We start from the raw sequence: 13,034 nt of genomic DNA on the forward strand, positions 1-13,034 counted from the left end.
CTTGGTAACGTTCTTCCAAACGTTTAATATTTTGATGAAAGTGTTCACTTTGCTTGTCACTCATCATTGCAAGATTAAGGGGGGAAAATCAAAGTGAGGATGCAAGAAGTGCATTTGTCTTCAATGACATTCTGCACCTTATTCTTTCAAATTTTTGCAACAAGTTTTCCACTAAAAAATTGGCAATCTTAGATGTATTTTGACTGACTAAAAATCTTCGTGTTACCTTCTTTAGGGACAACCAAGCCGCTAATAATTCTTAGGTGAGATTTTCACCAAGGTCGTCATTCTCTATAAACGTTTTTATTTGTCAACCGATAAAAATGTCTTCTTTTAATTTAGCATCATTCAATTCGGGAAAATATCGTAAAACCGTACAACTTTAGATCACTTTATGTGTATTTTTCTTCATATTTTCTTTATTTTTTGTCTTAAAAGGTTGAGAGTTTAACCATACACTACCATACATTTCAGCTGTAGAGTGTCGCTTCGAAAAAACACACAAAGGGAGAGGGAATTTTTTGTATAGTGGTATAAAGTATGCACATGGTGGTGGTGGCAACTTTAGACCACCTCATATTTTCCTTGATATGCATTGCTAAAACGCTTCGGTTTGAAGCTACAATGCATAGATCGTTCTGTTCCAATCCGTACACTGCAAAAATTCAATAAAGAAAATTTGGTACTTATTTTTTTCGATTTATAATTTTTTTTATACTTTTTGAGTCAATTTCAGGTTTTCTTAAAAAAATCAATTGTGAAAAATACAATATTTTATTAAGATATATAAACATGAACGTTAGATAATCTGAAAAGCAATTAGTAGGTACCTACATCTGGATTTTATTTATTCATTTTTTTTACAAGATCTTTTTTGTTTATCATTTTTTTGCAGGGGCTTGATAAAAATTTTGTCCCAATGGGGTAGGTTTCTTCGTTGTCGCAATAATTTTTTTGTAATATTTGACATCAGGAAAATGAGGCCAACACCAAAATTTACCCTTTTTTGATTTCTTTGTTGAAATTTGGTTGCTCCTGATTACTTGGATCACCTTTTCCATCAGTCTGGCGAATAGTTGAGGTAAGGACGGCTGCCTATCTTCTTTATTTTCCCTGGATTCATGTCTAAAACCAAAGAAAACCGGAAAACTAAAACACTGCTCAAGACAATACAAAATTGTACCAAAATATTGACAAATGACAGTAAAAATGGCTGGTCTAAAGTTGCAACTCGAATTCCCATATTTTGTTTACTTTGAAACGACAAGTTAAGAAAGCAACGTCAGGATTCGCTGATAAGGCTAGATCATCTTAGATACCTGAGTAATGAAGTAATAAATTTATCTTCGGATAATTCAATCGACAAATATAGGTTTTGAAGGAGACTTAGAGAGCTTAAGCAAAAGTTTCAGAAAACCTCCCAACACAAATGAATGTTGACACGAGAACTATAACACTGGAGTTTGGGGCTACATGAACTTCGCTGGACAGCACTTGCGAACCTACTGAATTATTTTAAAGACTGTAGCTTTGCTCCAACGACCACTATGAGGCACACACTACCAGGTTCCTTCAATGGTCTAAAGTTGCAACATTGGTCTAAAGTTGTACGGTTTTACGGTACTTTTCAAATACAAAAGTCCTTCGCCATTTTTATCTATAGGTTTTACAAAATTTTTCATTGAACCGAGTTTTATGTGTAAGGGTGGCAAAATCACTTTCTTGCGGAATAAGAGGTAAGTTAAAAAAAAAATTGTCACTTCATTAACTTACAGCAATTCTAATTGAAATAAAATTCTATATTAAACAATAAATTTGCAGATGATATTTTTTACAATATATATTAATAAGCTGTTTTATAATTCTAATTACTGAAATATATATGAAGTTAAATTCTTTTTTTATCTCATTTTAAGCGAGGGTGCATGAAACTCTCATGCAGGCTCTGACGTGTTAGCTACCCATATCATTTGGAAATTTTGGTTACAATTAAATAAGTAACTCAAAACACGTTTTAGTATTCATGTTAGAAAAAAATCGTGTCACACAATGTAATTTATTTTCTTGAAAGAGCAAGCGCCTTCATGCAAAAATTTAGAAGAAAAAATACTAAAACTGGAGATGTAAAAGTTGTTTTTACAAAAGATAGCAGATCTCTCTGCAGCCAGAGTCATCGCAGAACATTTTGCTATGCTTGACTTATTTCTACCTTTTCTTTTTACGCTGAAGCACCTAAATTACAAATAAATAATCAAACAAAGGGGAAAAATGATTTTGTTTAAAAAATAAGACTATCTCTTGGCTTTATGTTCAAAAGCTAATAGTGTGCCAAATGTTAGTAATGTTACCATGAACTTGCCCTTCTTCTAAATATGGCATAAATTTCAAGAAGGAAGCAATTTGTGTTGATGGTTGAATCTTTACACGCTGTTCTTTGCCAGTCTACATTAGGACAGCGGCAATTATTTACAATCTGAATAGTAATTCTGCGAAGAATGCCCAAACATAGACGTCACGTCAATAGAAAAACTACGAATAAAAGTATATTATTATCATCCGAAATTTCCTGCGAAATATAAAATCAGCTGCAGATGTCACCTATAATAATTACTCGGAATTCCTATAACCTTCCAGATGCGACCTAGAAAAATTATCATTGCTGACACTGAAACTACCTTTGTGACATCGTTCTACTTGGAACCCATTCAAAACATACGAGAGGGAAGGATACAACTCAAGATTCAGCCGCACTTGACAATGCATCGCTGTTTACTAAGCTGTGTGGAAGACATTTTGACGATTTTTCTGTCGAAACTTCATGTTTTGGAACTGTGACCCAGTCTGACGTAATTATTTATGTGTGAATAGGTGAGGGTAGGGTTTCATAACGCGTGCTCATGCGCCTCACAATCCGAGGAAGTTATGTCCAGTATTTCGTCAATTTCTGAATCGGTGAGTGGCAGTTACGAAAGGGTTGGATTGTGTCGAGATGCTTCGGTCGCTTCAGCTGGAGGTTAAGTAATGTATATACACACGTGGAGATCCTTATGCTGTTATATCAGAAGGAAAAATCGTTTTTTTCCACCTTGTGAATAAAAGTTAATATTTAATACTTAATAATGTCTAATTTCTCTTTATCGGAGCCAGACTAACGCATGTCCAAAGATGGCAATTTTTACGCTATTGCTGCATTTTATGTAGATTCTTATTCCGCATTGAGCTATAACAACGTAATTCTAAAAGAGATTTTTTGTAATTCTTCACCAGTGTTATAAACGCGCGAGTTCTTATGACAAACGATTTTACGTTCTTGTTCAAAGTAGTGACTTACGTTAGTCTGGAATACTTCAAAAGTTTTGCACAATCATCCCAAATTAAGGAACAATAATTGTAAAAAAAAGCATTTGAAATGCATTATTAATCTCTTTCAAAATTATCCTGCCACTTATTTTCCCTTTGAACAATGTTACAAATGTGAAATAAAATAAATTATAATCATTATGTGTTACATATAGAGAGGTAAAATTTCCGGAAATTTAGAAGCCGTGGAAGGAAAAAAGTTTTGTTCTGTTTCCCCCCCCCCCCCAAGAAAAATAGGAAAAAAAGTAAAGTTTCAATTTTTGGTTATTAAAATGCAGTTTAATAGTTATACTTTTTAATGAAACTTAAAAAGTGCTTTGTATTTAAAAATACATGCTGTCTGTTTTATTTTTCTTTCTTAGAAATATGCTTAAAACTTTTACTATTGAAAAACACCCTCTGTTTATAACGGACAGTCTTTGATTTCTAAGTTCGAAAAATATAAATTTATCGAAATTAATTTAATCATCATTTGAGGCAGTGAGAAGTAAAAGGATGTAAGTGAACTTTTTAAAGTTTCGAGTTAAAAGTGTTCAAAGTTCAGATTCTAGGTAGACTTCCATTGAAATTTGTTCCTAAATCATACTGTACAGCAGCACCTACCAGGGCTACTAGTACCAACTCTTGCCCTAAGACAAAGGAGAGGTTCTTCTACCATTTGTACTGATCATCTCCAACGTTTAAATTTTGACACTTACATCACCGCCTTATTTGGCAATTAAATTTGAGAATGGTGTGATTTTTACAAGTTGCTGAACCAAAACATTCCCACTAATGGATGTTTTTGATATAATTCTGTCCTGTGTACACTTTTAGAGTTTTATGGGAGAAACGTAGCATAAAACACTTTGGTGCTCAATGAGTTTAAATTTTATTACAGTTCCCACTATCAAAGTCGCTCTTAAATAATGATGTAGAATAATGAAAATAAGTCACTAGTTTTTCATCATGCCCAGTAAATATTTTGTCTATTTTTTGCAGTGATCAACAATGTGCACCATTTAATCAGAAATATTTTAAAAATAAAGAAATATTATATGAAAACTAAAACACTTTTTAAAAATGATTACTAAAGTATTCAAAAGAAAAAGAAACTCAGCTTAGAACGAATCTTGAAGTACATTAACAATTCACCTATAAATTGAATGACAATTTAAATAAATAATTGAATTTTATGTGGGATTTTTTTATGGGCAAAACTCAACATGATGGCAATAGTTAGTGAATGTTCGTCATGGGCGAACGTTTAACATTATATATTACATTCGAAATAGGTAAAGAAATTGGAATCTATTCAATTGTGAGGAGAAAAAAAAAAAACATTCTTACACTACAACTTTTGAAAAACGACGTGAAATAAATAAAGCAGGGAAAAAAAACTGAATCACAATAATACAATTTAAATTTGTTGAGCAATCACGATTGCTTATTGCTTTCATTTGACTGTCCTTGACGTTACGGTTCCTTTTTCAGCTTGAACCAGGGCTGCAGCATCACCGTCCACCGGCGGCGGCGCGGCTGGTCCTGAGCACTGTCCACCGGAATCCACTTTTGCTGGGCGGTGGCGTCCATGTCCTACACACGCATGGTCATATACACTCCCCTACGTGCGCACGCCTTTACACACATACACACGCATACGTGCACACACGTAAGCCTACACACACAACTATACACACGTAACCACCCAAGAGGAGGGACAGGCTTGGGGGGGGGGAGCCGTTTCTAGAAACAATAACTCTAATCAGTAAGGTCTTGTCGCAACTCGTGATTGCGAAAAACATAATTTGAATTCAAAGTTTCGGAATTCAAATTAGAATTAATTGGGGGAAGTAGGTCACAGATTTTACTTTTTTTTTTTTAAAATATGTAATGACTTTTCACATATTACGTTTGTTAAAAAATGAGGTTATATTTACTTTAATAATTGTATAGTTCATCAATTTCGCTCAATGCCACACAGGAAAGGAATTAAACCCATGCTCAGTTTAGAAATCAAAAAACGAAAAAAAACTTTTCCGAATGTTAGCTACAGCTTTTTCCCCCTTTTCCAAATTCCGCAAAACTATTTTTCCTGATCACCTCTATTCAACGGACACCTATAAAAACGATCACGACTTCTAAACAAACCGACGATTCCTCCTCAAAGCTCTAATTTTAAATGAACCCCCATTCAGTAGAAAACAGACTTTGTGTGTAGTTCAAAAAAAAAAAAAAAAAAATACTCATGAACTCAGCCGCTTTATTTGAAAGATCAGAAAGGGGGGGGAGGAGGACCCTGGATTTTCTTAATGATTAACATAATGAATTTGTTCATTTGCTTGCATTTTGTCGTTTTTCTATATAATATGAATCATAGGCTTGTGCGGAGGGACAAGGGGGCAACTGTCCCCTCACTTTCAAAAGTAAAAGGGCTTTATCCCTCCACTTTTCCAAGTTAAAAATTAGAGATCGCTCGAAAAATGATAGTGTTGATCGATTCATGTATTTAAAGAAAGAAGAATTAACTCAGTAAATGTGTGTTTCACATTTTTCTCAAGTTAAGCTCATAAAATTAAAACGATACTTTGAATTGGAAGGATGACGCCTATTATGATGTCGATCTGTCTCAATTTTTGAAGCCATGTCTCGAATCTTCTAAGAGAAGGTCGTTTGTCCCGCACCTGGGAAAACTTGAAAATGATGGGCCTGCATTTTAAGAGTAGGAGAGCAGCGAGAAAGGGGAAAATAAAGCGATTATTGCCCTAAATTTGCCGACCACACTAAAATCCCTATTATCGAAATATCCTACATAACACTTTACGTATACTTAAGCACTGATATGCAATCGACAATCGATATTGATTCTCAGCACAGCCAGATTAACGCATGGTCCTGCAGGTCCTTGGACCTGCGCACCACAATTTTAATAGCACCAAAAATAGGGAAAGTTTATTTCATTCTTCTCTATTTCGGATACTTGGATACTATTTTATCTGGACATTTGCATTACCTTGATTTGATCGGCCCTTGATTCTCAGTTTACTCAGATATCCATTAAGATACACAGCGAGCCTCGATGTGAGGTTTCTGAACCCCCTCCCAAAATACTTCCTTATTCGGCAAATTTTGCTGACGTTTCGGAAAACATAGAGAGAATATTGCAACATATTGAGATTATTTTTTCCTTTTTCAAAAATTTTTAAATTATTTTTTATTGGTGCCTATTGTTACTTTTTGTTAGATGTTATGTATGTACGATGTATGTGCAGGTTCGTATTGTATCATTCGATAAAATTCGGAATTTCACTCGGCAAATTTTTTCTTTCCAAAAATTTTTGCTCGGTGCGCCCTTGCAGATACACCTTCTAAACTAGCCATTTTAAAAAGGTTTTAGTGTACTCTGTATAAACGAGGAGGTTCTAGGGACAAAGTTTTCTTGCCATTCTCATTAAACACTCGAGGTAACTTTGTAAAGGCTTCAAACGCCGTTTTTGAAAGTTTTCACTTTTAGTCAATGCATTATTAAAGTCAAAGTCACGATACTCATATCAGTTACGGTTACGTTGAAACCGGCCACAGTTATCGATCCACACTAGAATAAATCGAGACATTGTCTGGAACAGTTCCGCGTCGGTTCTGGGAAACTTGGCGAGAACTTTTTAAGTTGAAAATAATATCTTAATTATTGCCTTCAACAAAGATCAAAAATCTCGTTAATTAAAATTTTCTTAAGTAATTGAGACCCGAAAATATAACAAAGCTTCCTAATTCCGCATAAAAGATAAAATTAGGGAACCGTCTACATTAAAATATGACAGAAATAAAAGAACAGCCAAAGTAAGATTAGATCTCAGAGAAATCATTCCTCGTAGACAGTAAATAAAGTGCCTATGTAATATGTGTGAGATAATGGACAAGACTGATTGGTTTTTCTAGAAATTTTAAGGCATTCCATAGCTCATTTCTGGAACTCTTGCGTAACGGTGAGAGATCTTTTAAAATATTAGGTGAAGCAATTAGGAGTCGGAGAGCACAAAAAGCAAGGAAACTTTGCGCAATGACTTCTGTTTTGAGGCAATGTTTTCCATCTGAGATCAAAGGAACCACCAGTTAAATATTGGCATAAATAGAATTTGGAAATAAATCTTTAATGGGAATGAATAAAACCGGCCCCGCGATGTCCTTATCGGATTACACCAACCGATGCGCAAACTCATTTTACTTCAAATTTCAGTTATGAATGCGACCCGGTACTAGTCTTATTGCGGGACTTTTAATCACAGAAACTTTAATAACAAGAGTGAAGGACGCACTGATTCCTTGTAAATATATGAATGAAAGAATCAATATGTGTTACCCTCTTTTGAGCGCAATTACGGAGGGTAAACGAGAGATCGTTATTAACTAATGTCCGAGCAGGTATTGTTTCTCTTGTTACAACAAAGGACAACTACGCTAGGGTGGCTGACGCATTCGACATTTTGGTTCCCAAACGGAAGGCGTGATACCGTTATTATGTTCATCAAAGTGGCGTTGAAAAAAAACTGGTAGCCAAACTTCAGATTGTCGCTTGATTAATGTTTGCAAAAGGATTCTGCAAAAGGGGAAGATTTCATTACATTTATCCAGATTTAAAACAAGTGAGCAGGGGCCCCCGAACTTAAGTTTTGGAAAGGCTGAATTCCTCAATTTTCCGAATGGAATTCTAAGTTTCGCCGAATGACGATGATTTTGTTGAATAGAACTCCAAATTTTGCCGAATAATGATAATTTTTGCCGAATCGTCAGACGAAATTTGCCGAATAAGGAATTTTTGGAAGGTCAGAGTGATCATCCATGACCTCCGGGAACTGGAGTTCGGTTTAATAGGATCGGGATTAATGAATGATAAACTGTACTTAAAACAAGGCTGGATCCAAACTTCTCTTGGACCCGAAATGTCGGGTAGGTTGGCCTGTCCTCTAAAGTGGTTCTTGTTACGACGAGTGGTGCGAGAGACCATCTTTCATTAAAGATTATGGTGGTAGGTTTCGATGATTCACCCATCAATTGATGGGGATATTGATATATTGAGATGGTCGGACCGTCGTTATTAGTAATTAAGTTCGGGGACATCTTGATTTCCAATGAGTTTATCATAAAAATGAGCTTTAATTGCTACTGGACTGAAGTGAAAAGGGAAATGATATAATTATATTTGCATTGGGGTAAGGGTAACCGAGTCGGTTTATTGGTTTATTACAAGTAATCTCCCAAAAGATTAATATTTCAAATATTACTTTCTGATGCACAATTCATCTTCAGTAAATGATAAAATCAACCTTATTAGGACTCAAAATACAAAGATATCTTAGAGACGTGTTTCGGGGTTAAAAGCAATAAAGTTGTGAACTTTGGGATGTGAATGATTCAGAAGTCGAAGCCAATGGTGAGCATTTAAGTGTCGCTGCCTTTCGTATAAAATACTTTCTTTTATCTTTTTCATTTTGATCCGATTACAGGCGTCCCTCGTATAACACGGTACTCGCACTACAGGGCTTCGATATTGCACGGTACAAAACTTAAATTTAATCCTTCATGACTTTGATACAACACGGATGTTATATTTAAAAAGATGGAATTTCATTTTTGTTTAATACATTCCGTTAATGTTTGCTAATAACTCTAATACTTTACTTTGTTTTTTTGAAACTTGGTTTCGATACAACACGGTACACATCACTTGATTTACATTATTTCTAAGTCTCGTATAACACGGTTTCCATACAACACGGTACACATCCCTTGCTTTTACATTATTTCTAAGTCTCGTACAACACGGATTCGATATAACACGAAACAAGGTTTCGATACAACACGATACATATTGTATCGATTTTTACTATGTACATGATTAATTAATGTCAAAAATAAGTTAAAAAGTTATTTTTAAAAAAAGTCTCGTATAACAAGGTTTCGATACTACACGGAACGAATTAACCGTCTTATACGAAGGACGCCCCCGTACTTACATCTCTAAGTTCACAACATCATGTAGCAGATTATGTAGACATTTTCAGTAGCAAGTTTTAAAGAGGGGGGAGGAGGCACAGAGGGCATAGCTCCCTCCCAAGAAAAAAATACTTTAACTATTCCATTAAATAAGCTTTAATTCATTTCTCCCAAGCATAAATCAAATTTTATAAATTATTAAAAAATATATAAACATAAAGTATATTTCGATAATCAGTTTTTTTTTCTTGCTTTAGGAGTGATATTGTTATCGCAGGTACATTTAAACCAATGTATAAGAATACATTTAATTCACTACTCGCTTAAATAAGAATTCAAGGGTGCACAATATCGTGATGATTCTTCTTTGAATGAATCACTAATGAATGTATCATAATACTCCTTCCTATGGGAGAAAATATAAATAAATTTAGAAATCCCTGGGTTTGTTATAATCATTATGTCAGAAGCCTTATGGGTCTGTTTGTTATAATCATTATGACAAGGTTTTTAATTAATACATTATTATGGCATTTGGGTAAAATTATGTATGGCTGAAAATGGAAGGAAAGATATTTTACCTCCGCATTTGAATTCATTAGTACATAATGTTTCTGTATTTTAAATTAGATTAATTGGCCCTAAAGGTTTCTTAAAACTTTGTAAAAATGAACGTCATGAGATTTTTTTATGAGAAATTGTATGGCGGGGAGGGTCTTTTCACTCCCTGATGTAGAGATGTGTCGTTCATGAACGAACGAGTCAAAAAGACCTATTCCTAACAATGAACGGCGCAATATGATCTCCTAAAAAATGAACGGTCGTTCTTTTGAACGGTGATATTTTATATAGTTCTCTATCTCTCATTTAATTTCTTAATTTGACTTTTTAAAATATTTTTTTGATACATATTACATTCATTTTACGCATTCAAAATCATTATTTGCTTTATTTTCCCCTTAAAATTTTTTATATGACGGTTTTCAAAGATTTTTCTTTCTTTATATTTTTAAGATCAATTTTGCAAATTTTTTTGACGTTACGTCAATTTTATTTATTATTTTAATCAAATAAAATGTAACTAAATAATTTTGTACCATGTAGGAATCGAACTTGCGACTTTTGTAATAACATGTTTTACCACTTCAAAACCAAGAAATAGCTAAAAATGAACTATAATTACTTAATACATCTAAACCTAAGTAAAAAATTTCTTGATTAAATTTTTGTCACATATTTACTAAGTGTTAAGTAACTTTAGTCGCTTTCCTTAAAAGAATATAACGAAACCAATGAAGCATTTAAATGTTTGTGAGTAAGTCTCGTAGAGATATTATCTGCAACTTTTTAAATGAACGAAGTCATTTAAATGAACGAGTTCAGTTGTACGGAACATGAACGAGCCTCTGATGAACGGATCGTCAAAAAAAAGAACATTACCCATCTCTACTCATCACTTTTTTTTTTTAACATTCATGTCGTTGTTTTTGAAATATCGATGTTTTTGTTAAAACATCGATGTTTTTACCATCGATGTTTGAGGTTCGATGTTTTTGAAACATCGATGTTAAAACATTGATATTTTAACCATCGATGTTTGAGGTTCGATGCTTTTTCTAAAATCGATGTCGATATTTTCAAAACATCGGCGTTTTTTTTTTTTTTCAAACATGCATGTTTTTTTCGATGTCGATGTTTTATATTTGAATCAAAACTATCCTTTAAAAATGGGAATATGTTGACAGTTTACTTATTTGATGAACACTTTATTATTAATTAGTTATTGTGAAATCAATCATATCAGAAAGACTTTTCTATTGTTAGTTGTCTGTAAAAGTAGACTTAGATTTTAGAAACGTTCTCAATATTTTTTAATGCACTGTTAAAAAGAATATTGAGCATTTCTTAAGTTTTTCCCAAACGTAAAAAAGTTTTTACTATAGTTTTCCTCTAAGATAAATACGAACCTACATTATTTTCCCCAGCTCTCAATAAGTCGTTGATTTAAAAAACTAATTTTACTATAAATATGTAATTAGTATGCATTTCAAGTCGCTATACATATTTAAAATCTTTGAATATGATTTGAGCTTTAAATATAGTTCGTACAATTCTTTCGCGTAATCCCATTGGAAGTAAATTGACTTGAATTATTGTCTATTATACTCATTTTCTCTTCCACACTTTCTTTTTCTTTTTTTGTACTCTTGTTATTAATTTTGACCAATTTTATAATTTTTCTCTAATTGATTTGCATTAATTATTAAGTAACTTACTTTCAGTTTTTGCTTTATTCTGGTGGATATTATGTAAGATGTTACAAAATTATTACAATTAGATAGTATTGTTTCAATTTCTTGTTTTTTAAATGTATAAGTCAAGTATTCATTTGCATTACGTAATTTGAAATGCTAATAATTGATCATCATTATTATTAATATAAGCTTTTCTTCGACCTTTCAAGAACTTTATAAATTCATAAATTGATTACAATGAATTTAGCTCTAGCATTAAAACATTTCCGAGAGTTTATTATGCAGCATATAATTACAAAGTTCGATGTTATTGGGTCGAAAAATTACTACCATCGATGTTTTAATTTTGAACATCGATCTTTTGAAACGTCGAACTTTTTAATTATAATCCTGCATATGCATAATAAACTCTAAGAAATGTTTAACAAAATAAGTTGGCAACGTTATACACAACTTTTTGTATAATTCAGTATTTCTCAAATTACGGTCTGGGAACTTCTCTTGAATGTTAATTTGATGACGTTGGAATATCTTGTCCTCTACATTGTAATGTTCTACGCAATATTACAAAATTATAGAATTATAATGATGCTCTTAAACAAAAATGGGGAGGATTTATAATCATTTAGAAGGTTCATTTTTCCAGTTCAGAGTGACGCCACTTTTATTACCTAATTTATTTATATCGTCGCCTCAGAGCAACAGTAAAATAGCTTAGTGTTATTTCTGGGATTAGATATTTTACTGTTGCTCTGAGGCGACGACATGGTTTAAGATTGCCCCAATTAAAAGGTAAATTTTGATCTAGATCAATACTTCACCTTTAATAGTCTTTATTACGAATGCACTGATTAATCGGCAAATTATTTCAGTTAAAATTACTTTAAGTATGATTAGACAATAAACTCTGATGAATAAGTTCATAAACAGTAAAAAAAATGTAATTGCCTACAACAAAAATTAACCTGTAATTATAAATGAATTTTTAAAAAAGGAAAATAATAATAATATGAAATTTAAAAAGGTTAAATCATTCATTTTTAAAAATATTTATTGCGTTATAGCACATTTTTTTTAAAAACTAGAAGGTTATGAAGTACAGTGAAACCTGTATAAATTGAACACTTGCGGTGCACTACTTTAGTGGTCAACTTATAGAGGTTGAATTGTATGATATAAATGTAATTCTGTGCTTGAAAATAGCGGTCAACTTAGACAGGTGGTCAATTTACAAGAGTGGTCAACTTTACAGGTTTTACTGTATATGTGTGTGTCCGTTCCCCTTCTTCTCTCACACGTTTGAGGAAATACTCCTATTTAGATTATTTTTTTTGTCATTCAATTACTGTATTTACTGTTTATGCGTGCGTTAATAACTAGAATTTTACAATTTTCTTTTAAAATCACTATGTTGATAATTTAATAAAAATTTAGCATTATTAAGGA

The sequence above is a fragment of the Uloborus diversus genome, chromosome 4 (genome assembly GCF_026930045.1).
Source record: "Uloborus diversus isolate 005 chromosome 4, Udiv.v.3.1, whole genome shotgun sequence".
In the NCBI taxonomy this organism is placed as follows: Eukaryota; Metazoa; Arthropoda; class Arachnida; order Araneae; family Uloboridae; genus Uloborus; species Uloborus diversus.